Source organism: Phyllostomus hastatus, unplaced genomic scaffold, assembly GCF_019186645.2.
Source record: "Phyllostomus hastatus isolate PE091 unplaced genomic scaffold, TTU_PhHast_1.1 phas_scaffold_501, whole genome shotgun sequence".
NCBI classification, from domain to species: domain Eukaryota; kingdom Metazoa; phylum Chordata; class Mammalia; order Chiroptera; family Phyllostomidae; genus Phyllostomus; species Phyllostomus hastatus.
The window spans coordinates 44566133-44589936 of record NW_025334033.1 but is presented as its reverse complement, the minus strand read 5'-3'; the positions used below and the strand labels follow the sequence as shown (position 1 = coordinate 44589936).

The 23804-nt window shown below is 41.7% G+C and overlaps 1 pseudogene; it reads left to right on the top strand.

The window, feature by feature from the left end:
• The first annotated feature begins 1839 nt into the window (after positions 1 to 1839).
• On the top strand, positions 1840 to 2398 carry LOC123808824 (annotated as a pseudogene).
• Positions 2399 to 23804: the final 21406 nt, after the last annotated feature.

Sequence of the window (23804 nt, the reverse complement as noted above, 5' to 3'; positions counted from 1 at the left end):
TGTACCAAGAAGCCTGGAGATAAGCAGTCCTAGGCTGGTGCATGGTTTATAGGGGCATTAGGTCCAGTCTCCTTCTATCTCCTGCTTTCCATCCTTAGGTTCATCCTCAGGTTCATCCTCATGGTTTCAAGGTGGCTGCTATGCCTCCAGGCATTTCTTTCTGAATTCCAGGTGGGAAGAAAGGGAGAAATCCTAACTCTTCTCTTTTTGAGATTTTCTCTTCATATCTGGGAGGGGGAAACCTACTCAGGAATTGTATGGATGCCCCTAGTGGTGAGGGAAACTGGAAGGTGAGTATTCTGGCTTTGTGTCCTCTATAGCAGAGGAAAACCAGGGCCAAAGGGTGCACACAGCAGTTTTGGGGAAGTTGGTCTATATCTGCCATCGTATATGGAATTCCTCATTAATAATTTCAAATGGGCATCCTACAAATTATCTTTATTCAACACTATACATAAACCTGTACTTAAGATTTTAAAGATGTTTACATTAGGTATATGCAGCAAATTACAAGTATAACAGTAAGATTAAAAAATATTGTGCTTAAATATAAAAACTCAGCCTGCTATTGGGAGGGTCATGAACCTAGGTTCCAAGTTCAGAAACTCCCCTGGGGCATACAGAGTTGTCTGGAAAAAGCTTCCAAGGAGTTGAGTTGATACATGGAAGGAACTTTTTTTACCTTCATTATTTTTAAGAGCAATAATTGAATCCAAAAATCTTACAGCTAGAGGCTTTTGTGTTGTACGTAGTAGGTAGAATTTGTAGCAATGGAGTGTTTGAAGTGGTGTGTTTGATCCAGGAGGGTTATTCTTTTGTGCTTTTTCTCTTAGATTTTCTATTCCTTTTGATAGGGAAACAGCCCCAGATGTGTGAGCTGTGCGCTTCTAGGTAGTGATGTGGAAAGCCTTACCCTCTATTTAGCGTACTTTGCTTTCTACTTTGGGAACATAAGAACTCAGTCCTATTGATGTGCGTCACTTTGTGGGTTAGGAAGAAAGTCCTCTCCCCATCAAGGTTTTCTCAGCTGACCTAATAATTAAATCTACACAAGACACACTAGCAGCAAAAGTAACCAAGTTTTATTATATACGTCATCCATATGAGAATCCACATGCATTAGAGTCAGAGATCCCACATGCACGAGAGGTTTAGGGAAAGTTAAAATGAGGCATTTATGACATTCTGAGCTAAGAATGAGGTAAGGCACCTTGCGGCTTCACAGGGGAGGAAGGTCATTGCAGGATGATTCTGTAATTAGTAGTTTGCTCTGCCATCTAGATAAGTCAAAAAGTATATCCCTGACAATCTCTTATTAAGAGCAAGGCCCCTAGTTTGAATTCTATGTAGTGCCAGACAAGAGAGTGGGGGACCGTGGGCCACAGAAGTTTCTGTCGAGCCTGCAGGGTCTCGGTTGCTTTTAGCTCAAAATAATTCACATATCACAAAGGCACACCTTAGGGTGACTCATTCTGAACCCCTACAACTGCAACTTTCTACATTCAGAAGGTTGCAGAAGTTTCTATTCTGCAGTTCTTGCCTCTGCTTTGTGTGAGTGGGTCAGAGGTACAGATAACTCCTCCTTGGGCACTGGTTTCAGTCGCATTCCTCTGGTGCCATTTGTGGGCTGATAAGGGTATAGAATGGTCTCTGGTGCTTAACTTCTGTCTAGGGTGATAGACAGGGGAGGGGAGTCACCTTTACAAGCTCATGTCCTGCTTTTGGATAAATAGGGGGAGTGCAGAGAGCTTTTCTTATATCTGCTTCTTCTCAATTGCCTTCACTCAAGATAATCCTTACGTTGTTCTTCCAGAAAGCAGCCTGAGGTGACCTCTGAGAATGGTTCCCTATTCACTTGACCTAGAAAAATGCACAAAATCATGCAGCTTGAGAGGTTCAAATCTTTGCATTCACTTGAAGAATACCTGTGGGGCTGCCCAGGCCATCAAGGATGAGCATATCCAAATAGCCACCAAGGATCTGAAGGATGTCACTTTACAGAAGCAACCCATGTGTACCATTCCATCATTACAATGGTGGAGTCAGTAGGTAAGCCCAGGAGGAACAGTGGGGTTGGACCCAGGGTCAGTGGCCCCAAAAGAGTGCTGAATTTTTGCTGCATGTGCTTAAAAATGCAGAGAGTAATGCTGAGCTTAAGGGTTTAGGTGTAGATTCCCTGGTCACGGAGCACGTCCAGGCAAACAAGGCTCCCAAGTTGCAGCGCGGAACTTACAGAGTCATGGCTGCAGTAACCCCTTCTCATGAGCTCTCCCTGCCTCACCCAGAGGATCCTCACTGAAAAAGGGCAGATTGTTCCCAAACCAGAAGACGGGGTTGCACAGAAGAAAAAGATATCCAGAAAAAGGTGAAGAAACAAAAACTTATGGCCCGGCAGTAAATTCAGCATAAAATAAAAACTAATAGAAGTAAAGACAAAAAATAATCGTTTTGCCAAAGTGATGTAGTTAGAGTACATCACTTTGTACTCTACGCTGTACCGTTGCGCTCTTCTGGGCAGTGGCTGCCGGCTTGAACTCCGTGCTCTTTCCGCGGTGAGCCTCTCCAGCTCCCAGTTCTACTTTTCAGCTTTCTCATTTCCTCCTCTTTTTATATGGCTGTTTTCTTCCTCTCCTATCTCTGTGAGTTTCTGTGTATCAATTTCTCAATATTTTTTAAGCCCCTCTCTCTGTTTTGGCTTCCCTCTCCTTGAGCTCAGTGAGAGGGCCTCCTGGCTTCCTCCCGGAGGCAATCAGGAGGACTGTCCCCCCAGGACACAGACCCCTCGTTGCTGGGAATCCCTGCTTTTTTAGACACAAAGCCAGGAAGCTTTCTTTCATTCAGAACATCTACAGTTGCAGCTCGTGGCCGAGGCCTGCAGGGATACAAACGGCTGCCGTTCAAAGGCTGTCTGCTGATGGGCACCCTGAAGAGACCAGGGTAAAATATACCTCGGGGCTTTTAACCTTCCTTGTGGGGGTCACAGGACAACTTGTCCATTTCCATTTCGATGAATATTGTGGGGCTGGAGAACTGCTGGCTTGCTGAAAAATGCCAGTGCCAATGTAAGAGTGGATAAACGGGAGCTGCTGACCGGAGAAGTCGCTGGGCACAGAGCTGGTTGACTGCTGCCTTCGAGCCACCCAAGAGCAGACTGGGACTAAATGAGTGTTCAGTGAGAGTGGAAAATCTTGACCAGGTCTCTAACTTGAGTGTGGGTAGTGGGGAGAGTCCCAAACCCCAAATGAGGAGATTTGGTTCTAATCTTGGCTTTGCCTCTAGATGGACAGATTTTGCTTTTTGTGACCTCTCTGGGTCTTGCTTTTAAAAATAACTAAGTCTTCAGTCTCTGGGACCATTTCTAGCTCCAATACGTGTTTCTTAAGACCTTTCTATTTTCAGTGAACTACACCAACAGAACCCTGCTGAAGGGCAAGTCAAGGCTCTTGCTCAGGAGGTGTGTTGACGGGGCAGGCACTAACAATGCAGGGCAGGCATTACCTTAAGGGGTAGCAGAGCTTCGTAGATGGTCTCAGAGAAGTTCTTTGTTGTTAATTAGAACACCCCATACTGTTTCCCTTGTGTCCTTGGAGTGATGGATTCAAAGAGCTTAAATGACTTCAGGGAAGAAGCTTAAATTTTTGACAAAGCAAACCTTTATTTTTCATAAACCACATTGGAAAAGATGTTCACACAGGTGAATGCCATAGAGACCAACCTTGGGCACCCAAGTATCAGGGGCTTTATTTTCCACCTTTTATTTCCAAAAAATAAAAAATAAAAAAGCAGAAACTCACCTCTCAGCAGACCCATGGTTGAAATAAAGATCATGGACCATCGGGGCAGATACCTCCATGTAGATCTTTGCTTTCATTCATCAGTGTGATGTCATTTCCACCAAAAGCATCCTGTATGTATTTTTTTGATTTATACATACTTTTTTTTTCAGAGTGATTGTAAATTTTCATGTCTATATGTTCATTGCTAGTATATAGAAATAAAATTGACTTTTGTATGTTTTTTGAAAAAAGAGTAGATGCCTCCATGTTGTAGGCCAGTTTAGGTAAAGGCCAGTGAACAAAAGGAGAGTAAGGGAGTCTTTGACACTATATATGTATCGTGTTGAAGAAGAGAATGGATGAAAATATGGCTTTACCCTTCAAGGTGAGCAAACAGTTACTCCCCTTTAAGTCAAACAGTGATGCAGTTCCTGGTAACACGAGCAATAGTAATTAAAATTACTGGTCCAGATTTACTGAGCACTGATGGCTAGATATAGTGTCTAAAGGGCTTTCTAATTTGACCTCCACTACTACCCTATCAGGTAGGTAATATTATTATAAATGAAGAAACCAAAGCGCCGAGAAATTATGTGCTCTTGTTCTGAAAGTAAGTCAAGGGTGCCGGGATTTGCACCTGTACCTGCAGGTGGAATTTGTAGCAATGGCATATGTGAAGTGTTGAGTGCGATCCAGGAGGGTTATTCTTTTGTGTTTTACCTGACCGGAGAGGTCACGCTCTCAACTGCTTTCTGTTGTCTTTAGTTCTTGTCAGGATGCGGCGGCCTCTCTCAGCACAGCTGCTGCCATTGGCTGCTCTAACTGCTAGTGCGGCATTTTCCAAACCTTTCTTCTGAAACTGAGGTTCCAGAAGAAATGTGCTGGGCTTGTGAGGGGCACTTTGCAAGCGGAGGTAGCCCCTAGGTGCCTCGTGAAGTCACTGTTTTCTCCCAACGCCCATTTTAAGTTTGTACATTGTTTATTTTTTCCTCTTGAGTTCAAATCTTTTTTTCCTTTCCTTCTCCAAATTCCATCCCCATTTTCATTTCTAATGCAATTACAGTCTGTTCCAGAAAGCTAAATCTGTAAGTGTTTCTGGATAAAGCAGAAAATACAGGATGCTTTTTCAGTGTATTTGTTTCATTGTAACCCCACATAAGAAAAAACACGAGGATGAACTTTTTATCACAATTCCCGTCCAACCCACGTCTCTTGCCCTCCCATGGTGCTATCCCCACCCCCCTTGCCACTGTGTGTCTGTGCAGAGTCCCTAAGGAGGGGCTGGACAGTGCAGGAGGGAGGGTCTGAAATGATTGCCTGGGCAGGCCTTCTGCTTTGCAAAGGGTCATTTTTAGCAAATGAGGAAATAAGAGAAAAGGATCTTCATAAATGTGTAGCCAATATTTAAAATTCCTGTTTAGAATACCCTGAGTACATATTTCTGGGCAAAGACCTATCATTTGGGGGGTTGGATCTCTCATTCTGTTTGTCCTTGGGGTCCATCTCCCCTATTGTTTTGAACTGGATCCACTGAATGGATGATACAAATGCAAGCCTCTATGTTTAATTTCCTTAATCTATGCGAAACTCCTATATTTGTGTTGAACAAATAAACCATTGAATGTTAAGGAATCATCTGTTCATTTTGTTTTTCTCCTAAAAAAACGAGCTGAGAGTTCTAAGGGAGGGAGGGGGACTGTGAAGCTGGGAGAATTCCCAGCGCAGCTCTGCTTGGGGAAGCAGGTTTTCTGCCTTATGTTTCCTCCTTACCCTGGTGTGCTGGTTAAGCATTTGGAAGCGGAGCTCTCCTTGAGCCCTGAAGGGCTTATTGCTGGTGCATTGCTCCTTGAGGTGTCTTTAAAAGGAAGGGAGAGGGAAAAGGTGGATTTCTGGGGATTTACCTGCTTGGTGCTCAGGTTTCTGAGAGGAAACTAGCCAGCGGGAAGGCAGCTCAGCCCAGTGGACTAAAGATACCTGAGAGCCCCTGTGGGATTTGTTGTAATCACTCCCCACGGCTGGCTCGTGTTGCCTGAGTAGTCCTGCCCATTGCCAACCAGGAGGGTGGCAGCTTGGACAAGCACAAAGTTTGAAACCTACCAAAGACACCCTGAGGGCCTTGCTTTTGCTGCACCTGTAGCTAAACAGGGTCATCCCCAGCCTGAATCCTGAGCAGAGGGACATTCCTTCCAGCAGTTCATGAATGTTTCCTTTCTACCATAATAATAACAACCTTGAAGACTGGCTGAGGGCTCTGTAGTTCAGCAAGCCTTTCGTGTCATTTAAACCTCTTTCTAGGCAGACACCCCACCCCCGACATACACACACACATTGAGGCTGCTCCCCACTGCCTGTTATCCCCCCTGGACCCTCCTTTGGACCATATCTGGTCTGTTTCTGCATTCTCCCAGTGTCCGGCAAACATGATCTCAAGCATTTGTTTGGATGGTTGTGAATTGAATCCAGGCTCATAGCTCTCTCCCAGATGTCTGTCTAATTTAGTTTAAACATTAGAGGTAAGGCAGCCATGAGTGAAAACAAGTTGATTTGTTGCTCATGTCAGGACTGCTGATCTTCTTGCATTTTATTTTTAGTAATGATCTCAAACAACAGGCTTTTTTAAAAGCATGTTTCTTTAATGGTGGAGTTTGAGACTCTGTGTCTTGTTGCCTGGGGAATTTTTTGTATGTATGCTGTACCACCGAAGTCCATCCCTCATGTAAGCATGGTTTGCCCCTCTACCCTCCACCAGACGTTTACTGAAGGCCTTCCACAGCTCAGCCACTGTGCTAGGCCCTGAGAAGTTAAGATAAAGATAAGGATAGCCAGGGCTAAGCCTGGGGGTGGGGGCGGGTCTAAGGAAGAGACGAAAGAAGAACCACCCACGGTAGGTGATAGCAGGGAAACCAGCGAGGAGAGGGTCACAAAAAAGAGATATAGTAGGTAAATGTGTAGGAATCAGGCCCTTCCAATGCCCAGAAATATATAACTATGTGGTAGAATGCTTTGGGAAAAACAATAAAGCTACTGCCAGTCCTATGTCAATAGGGAGCAACATGGAAAGAACTTGCTTCCCCCAGCTCGATTGCGATATAATGGTAAAACAAGCTCGTCTGAGCTTAAGGTGTACAATGTGATGATAGGATATATGTACATATTTTCAAATGATTACCACAATAAGGTTAGTTACTACACCCATCACCTCACCGTTGCTGTTGTGTTTTTGTGTATGCGTGTAATGAGAGCTTTTCTGATTCACTCTTCCAGCAACTTTCTAGTGCATTATACAGTATTGTTAACTACAGTCATCATGCTCTGCATTAGGTCCCCAGAACCTAATTGTTAGGTTATTTGTTCCCCCTTATTTGTTCGACTTATAACTGGAAGTTTGTACCTTTTGGCTACCTTTACCTGTATGACCACCAATCTACCGTTTCTATGAGTTTGGTTATTATTATTACTTTTTGCCTTTCTCTTTCTGACTTATTTCACTTATTATAATGTCTTCAAGTTTTCTCCATGTTGTATAAATGGCAGGATTTCCTTCCTTTTTATGGCTGAATAATAGTCTATTACATGTAATAGACTATTATTATATATATATATCAATTTTTCTTTATCCACTCATCCATTATGGACACTTAGGCTGTTTTCATGTCTTGTCTATTGTAAATAATGCTGCAGTGAACATGGCAGTGGAGTTATCTCTTCAAGTTAGTGATTTTATTTCCTTTGGATATGTAGCCAGGAGTGGGATTGATGGATCACATGGTAGTTCTATTTTTAAGTTTTTGAGGAACATACATATAGTTTTCCATAACAGCTGCATCAATTTATGTTCCCACCAGCAGTGCACGAGTGTTCCCTATTCACCAGCACTATCTCTTCCACTTTTTAAATTTTTAATTTAATTTAATTTAATTTCTTTAGAGAGAGAGGAAGGGAGAAAGAAATAGATACATTACATTGTTGTTTCATTTATTCATTCATTTCTTGATTATTACATGTGCTCTAATCAGGGATCAAACCCACAGCCTTGGTGCATGGGGATGACACTCCAACCAACTGAACTACCTGGCCAGGGCTCTCTCGTCTTTTGATAAAGACCATTCTAACAGGTGTAAGATGATATCTCACTGTGGCTTATTTTGCATTTTCCTGATGATTAGTGATGTTGAACACCTTTTCATGTGCCTGTTGTATGTTTGAATATCATCTTTGTAAAAGTGTCTGTTGAGGTTCTTCGCTCATTTTTAAATTGCATTATTTGTTTTTTTTATGTTATTGAGTTGTATGAGTTTTTTTTTTAATTTTAGATATTAACCCCTTATCAGATATATATTTGCAAGTATTTTCTCCCATTCTATAGGTTATCTTTTCATTTCTTTGATTATTTATGTTGCTGTGCAGAAGTTTTTTAGCTTAATGTAGTCTTACTTGTTGGTTTTTGCTTTCATTACTTGTGCTTTGTGTCATTTCAAAAAAATCATTGCCAAGGCTGATGTTAAGGACCTTTACCCATGTTTTCTTCTAGGAGTTTTACATTTCAGCCTTTAATCCATTTCAAGTTAATTTTTGCTAGTGGCAAAAAGTAGAGGTCCAGTTTCATTGTTTTGCATGTGAAAATTCAGCTTTGCCAACACTGTTTATTGAAGAGACTATATCTTCTCCATTGAGAATTCTTGGCTCCCTTGTCAAATATTAGTTGACTGTATATGCATTGGTTTATTTCTGGGCTTTTGATTCTATTTCATTGGTCAATGTGTCTTTTTTTTTTAATGCCAGTATATACTGTTTTGATTACTATAGCTTTGTAGTATAGTCTGAAATCAGGAAGTATGATGCCTCCACCTTTGTTCTTCTTTCTAAAAATTGTTTTGGCTATTTGCGGTCTTTTATGATTCCATACACATTTTAGAACTATTTGTTAATTTATGTAAAAAAATCAAAACAGAATATTGATAAGAATTGCATTGATCAATAGATGGCTTTGGGTTGTATGAACATTTTCACAATAATAATTATTCTGATACATGAAGATGGGGTATCTTTCCATTTGTTTGTATCCTCTTCAATTTCTTTCATCAATGTCTTATCATGTTCAGTGTATAAATGCTTTCAAATATTTTATTATTTCTGATCCTATTGTAAATGAGATTGTTTTCTTTATTTAGTTTTCAGATATTCTTGGTCAGTGCACAGAAACACCACTGATATTTGTATGTTAATTTTGTATCTGTAAGTTTATTGAATTTGTTTATTAGTTGTAACAGTTTCGGTTGAGTTTTTAGGGCTTTCTTTCTATATAATATCATGTACTTCACACACTTCTTCCTTTCCTACTTGGGTATGCTTTATTTCTTTTTACTTCCTATTGCTCTGGATGGGAGTTTCAGTACTATGTTAAACAGTAATGATGAGAGTAGACACCCTTATCTTATTCTTGATCTTAGAGAAAAAGCTTTTAGTTTTCAGTCACTGAGCATGATGTTAGTTGACAGCTTCCTCCTGAAGTAGAGGTTCCTTGTTTTCAGGATGTGTCAATATAAATGCATTAGGTAAGAACTGCTTTCGTTTCAGAATGATCTGGGCCTGATCGAAAAATATGCCGTTTTTGCTGACCAAAGGATATCCAAAGAAGACTTCACTTTTACAAAAGAAATGTTCCTGTACTAATGTAGGTCTTTAGTAAAATTAAAACGGCTTAATGCAGACTTTCAGAAAGCAAGAGATACTCTTTGCTTTCAACATTTTGGCTTACTAAAGGTTTCGTAGGAACACTATATTTTCAAACAATGGAGGATACCTGTATATATTTATATTAGGTTCTCATAGAACATGTATAAAAAGTGATTCAAAGTAATTAATTAAGTCCTTACAAATTTTAAAGATTTGATATTTTTCAGATCCTATTCAATGATTACAATGCTAACAAATTAGAAATTAAAAAGGTAAGAAGACACACATTTGTAAATTTTAATGGTTACTTCTAAATAATCCCTATGTCAGAAACCATGGGTATTAAAAAGTGTATTAAAGCAAAAAGCACTAGCTGAGCTGAGCACCAGTCAAGCTGTTGTTAAAGACTTGTACACACCAGCAGATGTGTAGACGTGTACACGAGATATAGTCAGGAAAATGACTTCCCAAGGATACACGGGAAAGAATTTTTATTCAAGAGGAGAGAAAGATTGGTTGTTTACCAAATTACAGGACTGGAAACTTCATAGGGAATGAACGCTACGTGGTCTTAACCTATTTGGTCAGTCTTTGTATTCAGATTGTAAAGACCGAGTTTATGCTCAAGTCAGTACTTATTCAAAATACTATTAGGGCTAATTGGATTAGGAATTAGCTTCTTGTTTGGGAATTATTGGAACATGCAGATCAGGTATAGACTGTGACAGATTGCGGTGGTTGTAAATGTGAATAATGCACAGATTGTAGGTATTATAGGATGCTTTTGCACTTAGAGATAAACAACAAAGAAATACTATGTATCATAATGTGTGATAGTGTATTCAGAGGGGAATTTATAGTCTTAAGTATATGTGGTACTTAGAGGGAAATTTATAGCCTATTAGGTTCATATTAGAAAAGAAGCCTGAAAATAAATAAGCTTAGCATCCAAATTACAAAGTTAATAAGAATATAAACTTCCAAACACCTAGAAGAGAGAAAGTAATCAACAAAAGACAGAAAGGAATGATCTAGGAAAAAGAAGTTACAGTAAAGAGATCAACAGAAATAAAAGTTTCGTTCAAAAAGCTTTAAGAAATTTACAAATCTTTGGCAGAATTAAGAAAAGAATGGCAGAAACCACAAAGAAATAATATCAAGACTGAGGCAGAGAACAAAACTACTTATGCAGACAAGTTTAAGAATATTATAAAAGAATGTTAGGAAAAGCTTAATGTTAATGAGCCCTCAAGTATGAGAAATGTTCAGATGCATAGGAGGTATAAGTTATTATAGAGTGTGGTAAAGTAGAGCTAAAGCACCAGAATCCCACTCCCCTTCCTTATCTGTCTTGTCTGCTGCATCATCCCTCGTTCGTGTCATTAGACAGGGTCTCGATAAATATTTGTTTGAATTACTAATTAAATTCACCTAAAGCAATTGTTACTTTTAGGTGTATTTATTTTTATATGTATTTTAAAACAGAAGTTCATTTGTATATTGTTTTTTAAGCACCAATAACACAGATACCTCCATAGATATTAGATTAAAAATGAAGTGTAAATGAAAGACAGCATCTGGCTTGTTATTCTTCATCACTTAAAAAAATCTATGAGTCTTAAGGCAGCTAATCTTATCTCAGTTTCTTTGGTGATGAAAGGGATAATATGTTCTTTACAGCCATTCTTTTGTGAAGAAAAAAAAAAGAGATTTTCTATCAGTTCTCCTGGGACAGCATCCTCTCCACATGGAGTTTGATTGTTATTAGCAAGGACTTGAACAGCATTACTATTATTTTATAATGTTATTAGACAAAATTAGCAAGCACTGGGGACCGACATATATGGCTCAGAACCCAGTTTCCTGGAACTAGTTGGTGTGAAAACAAAAAGGGAAAAGTAACATGAAATATTGTAAAGAAAGCTGTTCCCCTGACAACAGACCTCATCTGCAAACATAAATACAACCCTGGCATCTAAACTGTGTGGAGATTAGCTATGAGCACTTTATGATCACCAGTTTTATCTTCCCTTAGATGAAATGACTTTTCTAAAGTGCTTTTCAAGAATACATGGGTGGTGTATTTTTTTAGTGCTTGTACGTCTGGGAATGTTGTTGTCGTCTTTCCAAGTGAAGGACAACCTATCCAAGGTGAAAATTCTGGTGGACCTTACCCCGTTATTCTTCCAAACTAGTGTTAAGTGTTTTTCTGGGTACATGTGTATATAGGTAAGGGTACAGAGAAAATTCTGAAAGGATATATACCAAATTTTCAACAGTAGTTACTCTTGTTAAGTAAGGAATAGATTGTGTGTGTGTGTGTGTGTGTGTGTGTGTGTGTGTGTAGTATAGTGTTGGGAGTGGGTAGTAGTCAGAGACCCTGCTAATGTCAGCTGCAGGATTTCAATTTTTTAAAGCAAGGAGGGTGTGACACATTCCAAGTAAAATTAAAACCTAAAGCAATCTCTTGGGCCATGACATTTTTTCCTTCAAGAATCTGTAGACATTGCTTTACTGCCTCTGGCACTTAACAAATTTCTCTAACAATTTTTGAATGCCAACTATGCATCATTGTAAAGGGGATACCTTAATGAGGAAAAATGGGCTTCATGCAGCTTACAGCAAACTGGGAGGCAGAGACGCTCATCAAGCAGTCATAGAAGAAAGACTGTGGTGAGGGCTTTGAAAGGGAGGTACCTGATGCGATTTTCCTGTTGTCCTGGTCCAGAGGTCAACAAGGAGCCCCTGAAGAAGGGACTGTGACACAGGAGGAGGAGAGCACTCAGGGAGAGGGAGCTGTCAGTGTAAAGTTTCTGTGATAGGACGTGTGCTTGGCCCCTCTGAGGAACTGAGGAACAGTCCACGTGTCTGGAGAACAGCAAGCAGAGCTGGAGTGGTAAGTAGTAGCCAGTCTACGGAAAGCCTTATAAGCCAAGCTAAAGATGTGGCATTTGTCCTAAGAGCCATGGGAAGCAACTGAATGGTAGAGATATAGGAGTGATATATGAGATTCGCACTATGAAGAGCTCGCTCTGGATCCTGTGTGGAGAATTAAATGCAGAGGAGCAAAAGTGAAAGTATGAAGACAAAAGAGGAGTCGATGGCAGCGTGCTGGGAGAGAGATGCAAGTTGCCTGGACTAGAAAGAGTGTTTGTAAAGACGGAGGGGTGGGATACATTTGACAGACATTTGGGAGATAACACATATAGGACCCCATGGGCAATTAAATATGGGGGTGGGTGATGGAGTGGAATCCATCAAAGACAACTCCTAGTTTCTGGCTCAGGTGACTGAGATGATGGTGGGGTCATCCATGGAGGTGTCATAGGAAGAGACCCATAGGTTTGGAAAGACTATCACAATTTCATTTCAGATGGGTGGAGTTCAATAATCATTTTAAATGTTTAAGTGGAGATGCTGAGTAGCAGTGGTTCTGCAGATCCAGACCCAAGGAAGAGTCCAAACTGGAAATTTGATTCTGTGACTCAGGCTAAAGATTTCAGTGGAGAGCAAACACCAGTCTTCTGAGAGCATAAGGCTCTGTGTTTGGACTAGACTGCAGACAGTGGGTGGGAACCAGAAATCAGAAAAGCCTCCTAGATTTAGTGTTTCCACCCTGTGATTTCTACCAAGAATCCTCCTCTGTCTGCTTTTGATGTGCCCTCAGCTAAGAAACCTTTCTTCACCTTCTGTTAGGGAAACACAAGGACCAACCTCTTGTGGGCCAGTTAACCACTCTGTTCCTTTGCTGACATCGTTTTGGAAATGCTTTGCTTTTGTTTACGGAATGGTTTGGCCAAGAGAACAGGGAGGGTCACTCGAGTTACGCAGTCTGGGAGCCCTGGCAAGGTGACTGGAGCGAGAGGATGGTTGCTTTACGAGACCAGGCTGACCAGAGAGCAGCTAAGCTGCTGCCCCACATCCTTCACTTCACGTGGACTCGGACACTGTCAGCCCCGAAGTCTTCAGGGAGCACACCCCTAATTCCCTGGGGGGCGTGGGAAATGTGAGTTCAGGACATCATCTGTTAAAGACTCAGGATAAGGAGACAGCTGGTTTGGAATGTGACTATGGGCAGGCCGCCTCTGTGTCCTGTGGGCCAGGGCAAGCTTCTCTGATTAGCTATGAACTAGGTCTGTGGATGGTGGAGTGAAGGGGCTTGTTACCGTCTCAGTCTCCAGGGCCATGCTGATTAGCACCAAGAAGCAGTCTTTTCTCGGGGGCTAGAGAGTCTGCTGAACGAACCACTACAAACATCAGACGTGGGTCCTGGACTTTAATGAATGCTGACATGAGTCCACATGTGTATTTCTCTCAATTAGATCCCCTCTCTTCTTTGGAATCCAGCTGCCCAGCTGCTGACGGCGTTGTCATTAGCTGAAGGCTGACAGCACCCCTGGAAATGAGCTTATAAAGAATAAATGAACCTTGGGTTCAAGCCCCTTCGGGGTTTAGCTCTCCGAAGCTAGGCAAAAATGAAAACTCAGCTGCCTAGACTTTGCGTTATTACATTTTCTAGGTTATATTGGTCTCCCGGGAATCTGCTGGAGGCATTTCTAAGTTGTTTGTTTTGATTTTTAACCGAGGAGATCAGATTTTAAATAACCCTCAATTTTCAGAGATGCCTCCTTTAAAATAAGAGTTACGGGCAGCAAGGTGACTATTTTAAAATGCCCCGTTCTCAGTTAGTGTGCCAGAGCCCCCAGCCACGGTCCTGACTGCTGACTTAGGTGTGCAGCCGCAACTTTTTACTCCAGTTAGCATTTGTTGGGTCCAACACAGCTATAGGCTCGGAAATAGTTTCTAGTTTTCCTGCTGCCTCATCAGCAAAATTGACAGTTAAGTTCCCATTGCTGAGGCTTTATTACTTTTAAAGATGGGAGAGGCAGAATAGAGCGCAGCTGGGTTCCTCACCCCAGGTGGAGTTTGCAGGGCTGGCAGAGAGGGGAGTCAGCTTTTGACTATGAACTGAGGACAATTTAACCTATAGGTGATTGTGAGGAATTCTAGTATGAAACCCCCAGATGCTGGTGTCTGAATAACTATCCTTTTGGGAGTTATACATCAGGGTTCGACACTTCCTGGGATAAGTGTCATCTTAAAGGCCAAAGGGAAACAAGTTTTAAGAAGCTCAGCTGCTGGGGTGAGGCAGCTACAATGAGTCCTGAGGTTGGACAATTCATTCACCAGTGTATTTGCGTGTCTCCCGCTGTCTTGGAAACGCCCCTTCCAAGAGACATTAGAGCTCAGTCTGACAAAGAGGGGCTTAGGGACGGAAGCACCATGGTGATTTCTTTCTCTCTTTCTATCTATCATCTATATATCTATCTATCTATCTGTCTGTCTATCTATCTATCTATCAATCATCTATCTATCTATTTACTAATTTATTATTTTAATTGTTGTTCCAGTATAGGTTTCTGCCTTTTGTGATTTCTTGTTACATAATTGTGTGGGCAGAGGAGGCCTTCAAGCTTTCTGGGCTGGGGTCTTAGTTGAATCGGTGGGTAATTGTGTGTGGCCACATGTTCACATGTTTCTATTTCCTAAAATGAATGTTTACTCTGGAAAGACCCCTAGTGCAGAATACCAGCACTTTCCCCGGAAGCGGATGCGCAACAGCCCTTTTCTTCCCATGCAGGCCCTTGCTCAAGATGGTGATTTACCAAAAGTGAGCAATCATGCAGTTGAAAAGTCTTTAAATTGGATTGTCTGGGACATGTCATGGAGTGTCTCACTGCAGCCCAGGTGTGAGTGCAAAGTAATGAGACTGAGGTTTAAATTTTTATGTAGCATATAAAACAAAAGCAATGATTCTGAACTTTGACTTCCCACTTCCTCAGCTTACCATAGAGTAATAAAGGCTGAACCCTGGACACTCTGTAGAGCATCGCTCTAGTGTATGTGGCAAACTTTCACCAAGGGCCCCTGTTGCTTCCTCTGTACTTGTTAACCATTTCCAAAGAGGACAGGTCTCTTCTGATCTGGGGCTTGTTGGGGGAGAGGAGAGTTTTCCTCTTGGAGCCTCACTAGGCATGTGATTGCTCAGAATCCTTTCATATCCTGAACTGAAACGTTAGTTGGGTGCACAGTCAACTTTTTGCAGTCTTTTGTCCTTACTTTTTCCTATTTTTCAAGAAAAGGATGGACAAGGTTAGCAACTTTCTACTGTTAACAATTCCTTATCCCATCTTGTGGCTGGTTTCTGAATAAAGAGCTAATACAAGCCTCCAAATCACCTAAATTTCTTAGTAGAATCTCAAAGCACCAGAAATTAAGATGGGCATTAAGCAACGCAGGCATTTCTGACACGGGAGTTTTACAAATTGGAATGCATACATTTCAGATGGCTGTGATTTCTCTTCACACTAGTCATCTTAGGAATCCATGAACTTATTCCAACAACGATGCCATTGCTCAAAACGTCCATACATCTCTACGCCTGCGGTTGTCCCCCAAGCTGGTTGGCAAGTCATATGGCCTGTCTCAAAATGATTCACTGTCTCATTTTTTAAAATCATAACCAGTATTTTTTTTCCAGTAATGCATAGCTGGATCACTTCCACTCACCTTTATCTATTAAGATGGGCTCCAAACAACTTCACTTTCTCAGAATCAAATTTATCCCCAAAGGATGAATACTTATCAGCCACTATTAATGGGATTTTAGAGAAAATGCCACAGGCTATGAAAGCAATTCCTAAAATGAAGCTCCATGAATTTTTTAAATGGCAGTAGTGTTTGACTAGTGGAGATTTCTTTGGAGCAAATAATACTTGTTTAGATGTGCAAGTTCTGATAAGTTGGTTAAAAAGAGGTCTCATTTGGTTGGGGGAATGAGATAAGATGGTTTAAAAGCTTATTTCATTTGAGAAAAATGGTCCCCAGCCTTGCCAGTGAACATGGGCAAAGTATTAAGCATCTCTAGATTTCTGATTCTTTACTTTTATAGTGAAGAGTTTAGATCAGAAAATCTCTAAGGACTCTTAGCTTCAACACACCACAATTCATTCATCAAACATTTATTGGGCAACTACTCTTAAGGATCAGATGCTGTTCTAGAAGAAGTGTTACAAAACTCTTGTCCTAAAAGATCTCAAAATCTATCCAGGAATGTGGATGATACACAATTAAAAATCATCAGTATTGTCAGATGATATCCTATTATATATTATTTTATACAACATAATATAATATTTATTGCTGTGTGAGCTGGCTACTTGTTCACCAAGTATTTTTCTTTTCTTCTCGGGGGCTCTTTTTCCAGACTCCTTTGTAATTAATTAGGTGAAACCCGGTGACAAGAGCCTGGCTAACTGATGTCAGCAGAAGTGACACTTGAGAACGGGTCCACGAAACCCTCCCATGTAATAGAGAGAGACCTCCACAAAGCCAGAGAAGTGCGGAGCCTGAAAAATGAAGGAAGCTGGGGCCCTGAATGCCTGTGTGAAACTAGGGTTCACCCATACATCCTGACAACCTGCACTGGACTGTAATATGAGGGGGAAATAGCATTTACTGGGTTAGTCCACTTCAATTTGGGGATAGGTGGTTATGATTGTTAGGTTTCCCTGCTCAACACATTTGTCTTACAGAGGAAGACAGTGGTGAGGGCAGATGGCTGTTATTGCAGTGCCTCAGCTAAAGTGAGTCCTGGGGCCAGGGGGATCAGGTATGAAAGGTAGAAGATCAGCGCAGAAAGGGGGTGGAGGGATAGAGCAGCGAGGAACAGACAATAGCATAATTATTAGAGTAGCTGATTGCCTAACCCCAGGATGTCTGTCTACAAAAGAAATTACTTGGGGGGAAAAATGGGCTATCCAGCGGTAGTAGAGGTAATGGCCACTTTGGAATTAATCAGTTACTCATGAGAATTCTGCAGACAGTTCACCAAGTCACAACTGTCTGACCTAGACAATTGACCGGATTGTCTCCTAATGTCTTCTACCCTGGCCTCTGTCTCTGCTGCCACACAGGCTTTGTGACTCATGACTCTTGTGAGAGCCATTCTCCTAGGCACAACTGTCCTTCCCAGGTGACCATCACTGATGTTTTCTCTCTGGCCCTGGGGGAGAGGAAATACTGCTTTTCTCTTGTCTAAACATCCCCCCCCAAAATAAGTGCTCTGATTCAAGGCTTCTGATTCAAGATGTAAAAACTGCTCACTCATGGGCACCCCTTCTACCCCGAGACCTGGTTGAAATTTCAGGACTTAGAGAAAATGGAAAAAGGAATAAGCTTATAATGGCAAAGAGTATGGGAAGAGATATCATTGGTGAATAGATTATTTTAAGAAATTCACAGAGAGGGATATTGGAATGTGTTGATTGGTGAGCAAAGCAGAAGAAGCCACAGTGGGGCTTGCAGAAGAGGTAGAAGCGGGACCTTTTCTGTGAAACCCATAAGAGATCCTGCACGCCGTGTCAACAGTTACAGAGGGTAATAGTGAGAGGCAGCTGAAAAGAGAAGTGCTGGTTGGAGAACTGCAGAAGTCAGCTCATTCTCCCCTTCCCCTTGGCCTCCTGTCATGGAATGACCAGTGAATTGCATTTACTCTAAGACTAAAAAACAAATAAAAACCAAAAACAAAAAGCCAGACAAACCAGAACTGAAAAAGATTCTCTTTCTCTAAATAAAACAATCTATAGAGACCAAACAATAGAGACAAACAATCTATAGAGACCAAAGATATTGGATGGGTATTGCTGCCCCAGAATTTAGCGTTTTTTCTTCTGGAGTTTGGGCAGGTTGTCCTTCACAGAGCACCTTGAAGCAAAGCCTGCCCTTAAATATATCCCATCCAGGTACACACAAGTATCAGTTGGCTTTACAGTTCAAGGCAGGGTTCTGTTGGGGGAAGTAATCATAGAGACCTATAAAGCAGCAGATGGAAACCGTACCAGCTACCTAGAATGACCAGCCTTGTCCCTTACTCTTGACCGTGAGTGAACAATACGTGAGGAAGAAGAGCAGTATGTAAAAGAAGGACTAAAACAGATACAACTTACCTGAGAGAAGCTACTTCAGGAAATAGAAGATACTGTTTAAAAACCTGATCATGTCTTTACAGAGAATCCAGGAGACTTGTGCTCAAGACAAGAATAGAGTGACATAATAATTGTTAAAGAATTAACTTTTGCAATAAAAATTATCTTAAAAATCTTTAAAAATCAATAACAAGTGTTGATAAAGAAGTGAAAGCAGCATTCCAAACCATAGAGCAGAAAGATAGACAGAAATCATGAGATAAAAACTTATGTAGAGAGAAGATCAATCCAAGGTCCAACATATGACTAATGGTAGTTCCAGAACTAGACTCTATAATATAGAGTAAAAAAAAATTTTATTGTGAGGAAACTTTCCAAGAGTTGAAAAAAAAAAAAACCACGCAAGTCTTTAATTCGATAGGGCTCATCAAGTACTCAGCAATATGAAAGGAAAAAGATTCTTAAGAAGAATCTCATCTAACTTAGAAAGGTCAGAAAAAGAGAAGATCCTAAAATTTTTCAGTGTGAAACAATTAGCAAATCAAATATCCTGTGCTGTAACAACAATGGGTATCAGCTGGTATCAGCAACATGGGTTGCTAGGAGTCAATGGAGCAATGCTATCAAGTTCAAAGGGAAAATTAATTTGATCTGGATTTTATTTGACCTAAAATTCTGGTTTCCTGCCATGCTGCCAATCAAGTGAGAAATTAAAATACATTTTTAGACATACAGGGCATCAGAATATTTCCTTGGCAAAATAAGGGAGTGATTTCTAGCAAAACATGGGGGACAAGAAAGCCATGATTAAGGAAAGAGTGGTTCTAGCCCAACAGTGCAGCGAAGGGAAGTCCAGCATGGCAGCTGTGCATCAGGCCTGGAGGACAATCAGAACTTCTCAGGGAGAGAAAGTGTTGGAGGTTGTCTCTGAGAAACTGGAGTTTCCATGCAACACTATCATTGAGAAAAAGAAAAAAATTGAGGATACTTTAACAGCCCATTAATTTTCTTTTAACAATAAAAAGAAAAGACAGAAATCTCAGGGAAACCCAAATAGGTTTATGACAAAATCATAGGTCACATAGGAGTTCTCTTATATTGTGACATGATCGGAGCATTGGTTGAGTGTCTGGACAGGTAATGTATTTGACCTTGACACTCACAATGTTCCTCTCCAAATGTTTCAGAAGTTGTGGCATTTTATCCGTAGAGAAGAAAAAATAATTATATGATACCATTTGACACTGTAGTGAATAATATTTACACAGTAATTACAGCAAAGAAGGTATTTATTGGCTTGTTAAGTTTTAGACTCCCCCTATAAACAAAGTGTGGAAGACTTAATTATGGTTATGGAATAGCATTTAAATGTTATTATCATCAACCATGCATAAGAAAATATACAAAAGAAGTATGGATAAAAAAAGTAGAGAAGTACGGACAGTGAATTAGGGACAGTAAGATAGTAAGTGGCAGGTGATGGTCAAAAAATACTTTCAGAAGTTGATGAAAAAAATAGGTGTTTGTGTATAGTATTTAAAATGGTACTGGTTGCTAATAGATACTGTGAATAGTCCGTTGAGTGCCTCTATTTATTCTTGATAGAAAACAGAAGGTGGTAGGAGAAAGACTGTTGTCATATTCTCAGCTCATCACTAAGCAGTAAATAATTGTGTTAATTGCTAAGAATGTTGACTGGGGAATATTTTCAAATTAATGAGTACAAAAATACAGTGCCTTTTAATTATGAAAACTTTTTCTCTAAAGGGGAGGGGCCCTCTAGGGCACTGACTTCCTATTTTCAGTGCTTGAGGCCCAAACAGAGTAAAGGGTACAAATACTCCAGGTTTCCAACTGTCCTGATTGTCCTTGATAATCATAAAACTGTTGGAGCAATATGGTGTTAAAAGCCAAAGAAGGCCAATTTCCAGATGCACCACTGAGCACGAGTGTGCTCATTTTGCCAGCTTGTTTGATTGCAGTTCAAGGGGCACTTTCTGGGGACGTGGGGTTGGAGCAGCCGTCCCATCTACAGACCCCAGGAGTCCACAGAGGCAACCTATGGGCCTCCTGTGACCAAGACAACCCTCCTGCTGAGCCACCCCCTTAGATTCAGATGCCAGAGGATGCATGCTTGGGGCCCACGTCTCGTATTAAGCTCATGGCAGCTTCAGCACCATGTCAGTGCCCTGCTTGCTGATTGACGAGGCAGTGGAACTAAGTGGGAAGGACAGTCCTTCTTGGGCAAGTTGCCTTCTGAACTGTTCTAGAAACATGAGCTTCTCATTATGGGGAAAGCGATGCTTCCTCATTCAGGGAGAATTGCCTGCTGACATCGGTAAACCCGCTAAGCCTGACACTGTCAGTAGGAGGCCCCTTCAACTGGGCCTTTAGTCTGGCGTCTAAACTCACTTTTTTGTGTAGTGACATCTTCCACTTTAAAGTGGAACTTGGGTCAAATATTTCTTAAAATGGAGAGGGTGAGCTTCCATAAAATACAGTTTTCAAAAATAATATTGATTTAATACAATCCAAGAGATAGGCAAAAGTATATTTAGCTAATTGACAATGGATCTCTGACATCCTAATATTCCAAATGAGCTAAGCCTTGCGAAGTCTGTCCTGACCGCAGCCTCATATTAAGGGATTCCCATGAACTGCTTTCTAATGATGGAAGTAGCGGCTACATTTTACAAAGTAGAACCTCACTGCCACAGCTTAAACTAATTAGACCAGCAAAAGGTGTATAGATTAGGATATGTATAGATTAGGACATCTATGGGCTGGCCAGTGGCAACCTATGATGTCCCATGAAAGCCTTGACAAATAGGGACATCATGTCTTCCTCAGAAGTCTGGGCTACAATTAGGGCCAGAGGGTTAATGAGTTTCCAGGAGGGGCAGAAATGGGACAGCACAGTGAGTGAAGGTAGGGCACGGTATCATGGTGTAGAAGCGTCCAGGAGCACACAATAAGCATGAGTGTACAAGTTATGAGGTAGAGAAGGTCACCAGAGTAGAGGCTGACTTGGTTTGTGGGGACAGCAGTGGCAGGGGCAGGGATGGGGATGTGTCAGTGTTGACGGTGGAGAGCAGAGTAGGGATTAATGAAATGCTTCCACTGAGAGAATATCTGAGTTAGGCTCCTGTATTTCTTCGAGGTCTATTATGTGTCTATTTCTGAGGTTCATGGCACCCTCTTGCTTTCATGCATGTCCTTGTGAGAGACTTCCACGGTGTGAACTAAGCTGAATGGGTCTCTCTTTTTTGCAGCCCAGAGATCCTGGCTGAACTTGCCTCCCCATTCATCCTGCCTCTCTAGTTGGACAAACTCCTGTGAGATTGCTTTTCTGAGGTGAGGGAGGGGTAGTGGTGAACTAACTGAGACAATGAAAAGATGGTCTGAAGCAAAGCAAGTCAGCATTGCCCTCGAAGGCCTGAGAGCAGTACACCAAGGTGGTCTTTCCTGGGAGACCAGGAGGCGGCAGGGGAGGGCAGTGAGGAGAAAGTGCTGTGTGCTTGGGGATTATGGCAGAAACGTAGTGTCTAATGTCTTCACCACCAAGGACTCCTGCCTCCTACACCCCCTCTCCACAACCACTTTGATTTTCTCCGTGGACACTGTTTTTCTCCATGGACAGCAAAGCAATGGTATTCATTTAGGTAATACATTACTTCCCCATTGGAATAGATATGAATTCTATCCATAAACTCAGAGTCCATAAATCTTACTTTTATAATCTCTAATTTGACTCTAATTCCTCATTTCACTGAGTTGGAAGGAAATCTAACCCGGGTCATTCTTCAAGTCCTACGTTCCAAGTGGCATGGAGTGGAGGGGATGACACTGGTCAATTATGTACATGAGCTGTCAGTTCTGAGATCTCCACGGTCCCTTCAGGCCCATCTGCCACCCTCCCATACCATGTTTAGGGCACTAGAACCTTCACTGTGGCCGGAAACCCAGGACTGGGGACCTTTCTGAGTATGGTGTGCTGTCGTCCCCTGGGAGGGTTGCCCCTTCTCTGGGAACATTATCTTGAAAAAGATCGGCAGTCCAAGCTCTTTCTTTTTCTCTCCTGAGCCAGCTGGGAGATCTTTATTTTTTCGTTGGGAAGAGCCTTCCCCTGTAACATGCACCTGGGTGATAGATTGAACAGGAAGCTCAGTACCAGTGGGAAATCTATAACTAGAACTTGAACATTCAGACACACACAAGTGTGAGTGTGTGTGCATGTGTGTGCTCACGTGGGTTAACATTGTCTCTCAAATAGTGGTTTCTCTCTCAGAATGCAATAGTACTTATGTTGATTGTGTGAACACTGTGTCTGAGGTAACATGGGAAGTATTACATATAAGCCATGGGATTCTGGAGCTTCCCTTGATTGAGTCTCAAAGGGAAGAGGAGCCATGTGGGTTAAAGACACTTGTAAAATAAATTCTGCGAATCAAGTCAATGAACTATCAGCTCAGTCTCATTAACTTTAGGGAGACCCCAGATGAAGCTTTATTTCTAACATAATCTGGTTGCAGGAGAAGTAAAAATGCGCAAGTGTCTCCTTAATGCCTCTTGTTGCCAATAAATTGCTGCCCACTTATTTCTGACTCTGGGTCTCTGCAGAGTGAATTGAGTGACCCTGGGCTTGGGGACAGGTTTCCTTCCAGGGCTCCTGAGATTCTCTTCTCAGTGCCTTCCTGTTGATCTTCCAGAGTGCATGGAAGTGGCTTCCTCCTTCAGCGTTTCTTGTCTGCTAACAGCTTTGACATTGTAGACCTGATTCCTGAGGTCGGAAGGTGCTGGCTCATCGATTCCCAAGTTTTCTAAAAAGTGCCTTTTGTGCCCTGTGACGGGAGGGAGGGAAAGGCCGAGTTCAAGTAACTTCCCTTTGCCCAGTGCTCCAAGTTGAGTGTATTCAGGACTTCGTTTATGTTATTTCATCTGACGTCACAGCCTTGCAGAGTAACGGCATTCTTTATTTACAAGTGTGAAAATGGGGCTCCGAGGGGTGGAGGGATTTGCTCAAGGTCACAGAGCAGAGCAGAAACTGGAAGCCAGCTCCCTGGTTTCCCACTCCTGTGCTCTTGGCCTGCTTTTCAACGACTGCTAGTCAGGGGCATATGATGAGCTTTAAATGTAGAATGAGCACCCTTCAAGCCCTGTGTGAGTAACCAGAACACTGTCAGACACATTCTTTGCCCACAAGTTGTGTACAGTTTAGTTGAGTGCTTGTGTCTGTCTATGTGTGGCACCCAACTAGGTCAAGCAGAAACATGTTCCTTGCCCTTAGAATCTTTTGGCCTGAAAGGAAGTCAGACTCAGCACTCTGCTCTCCTGGTGGGTGCAGGAATGCAGTCTGAACCTGTTT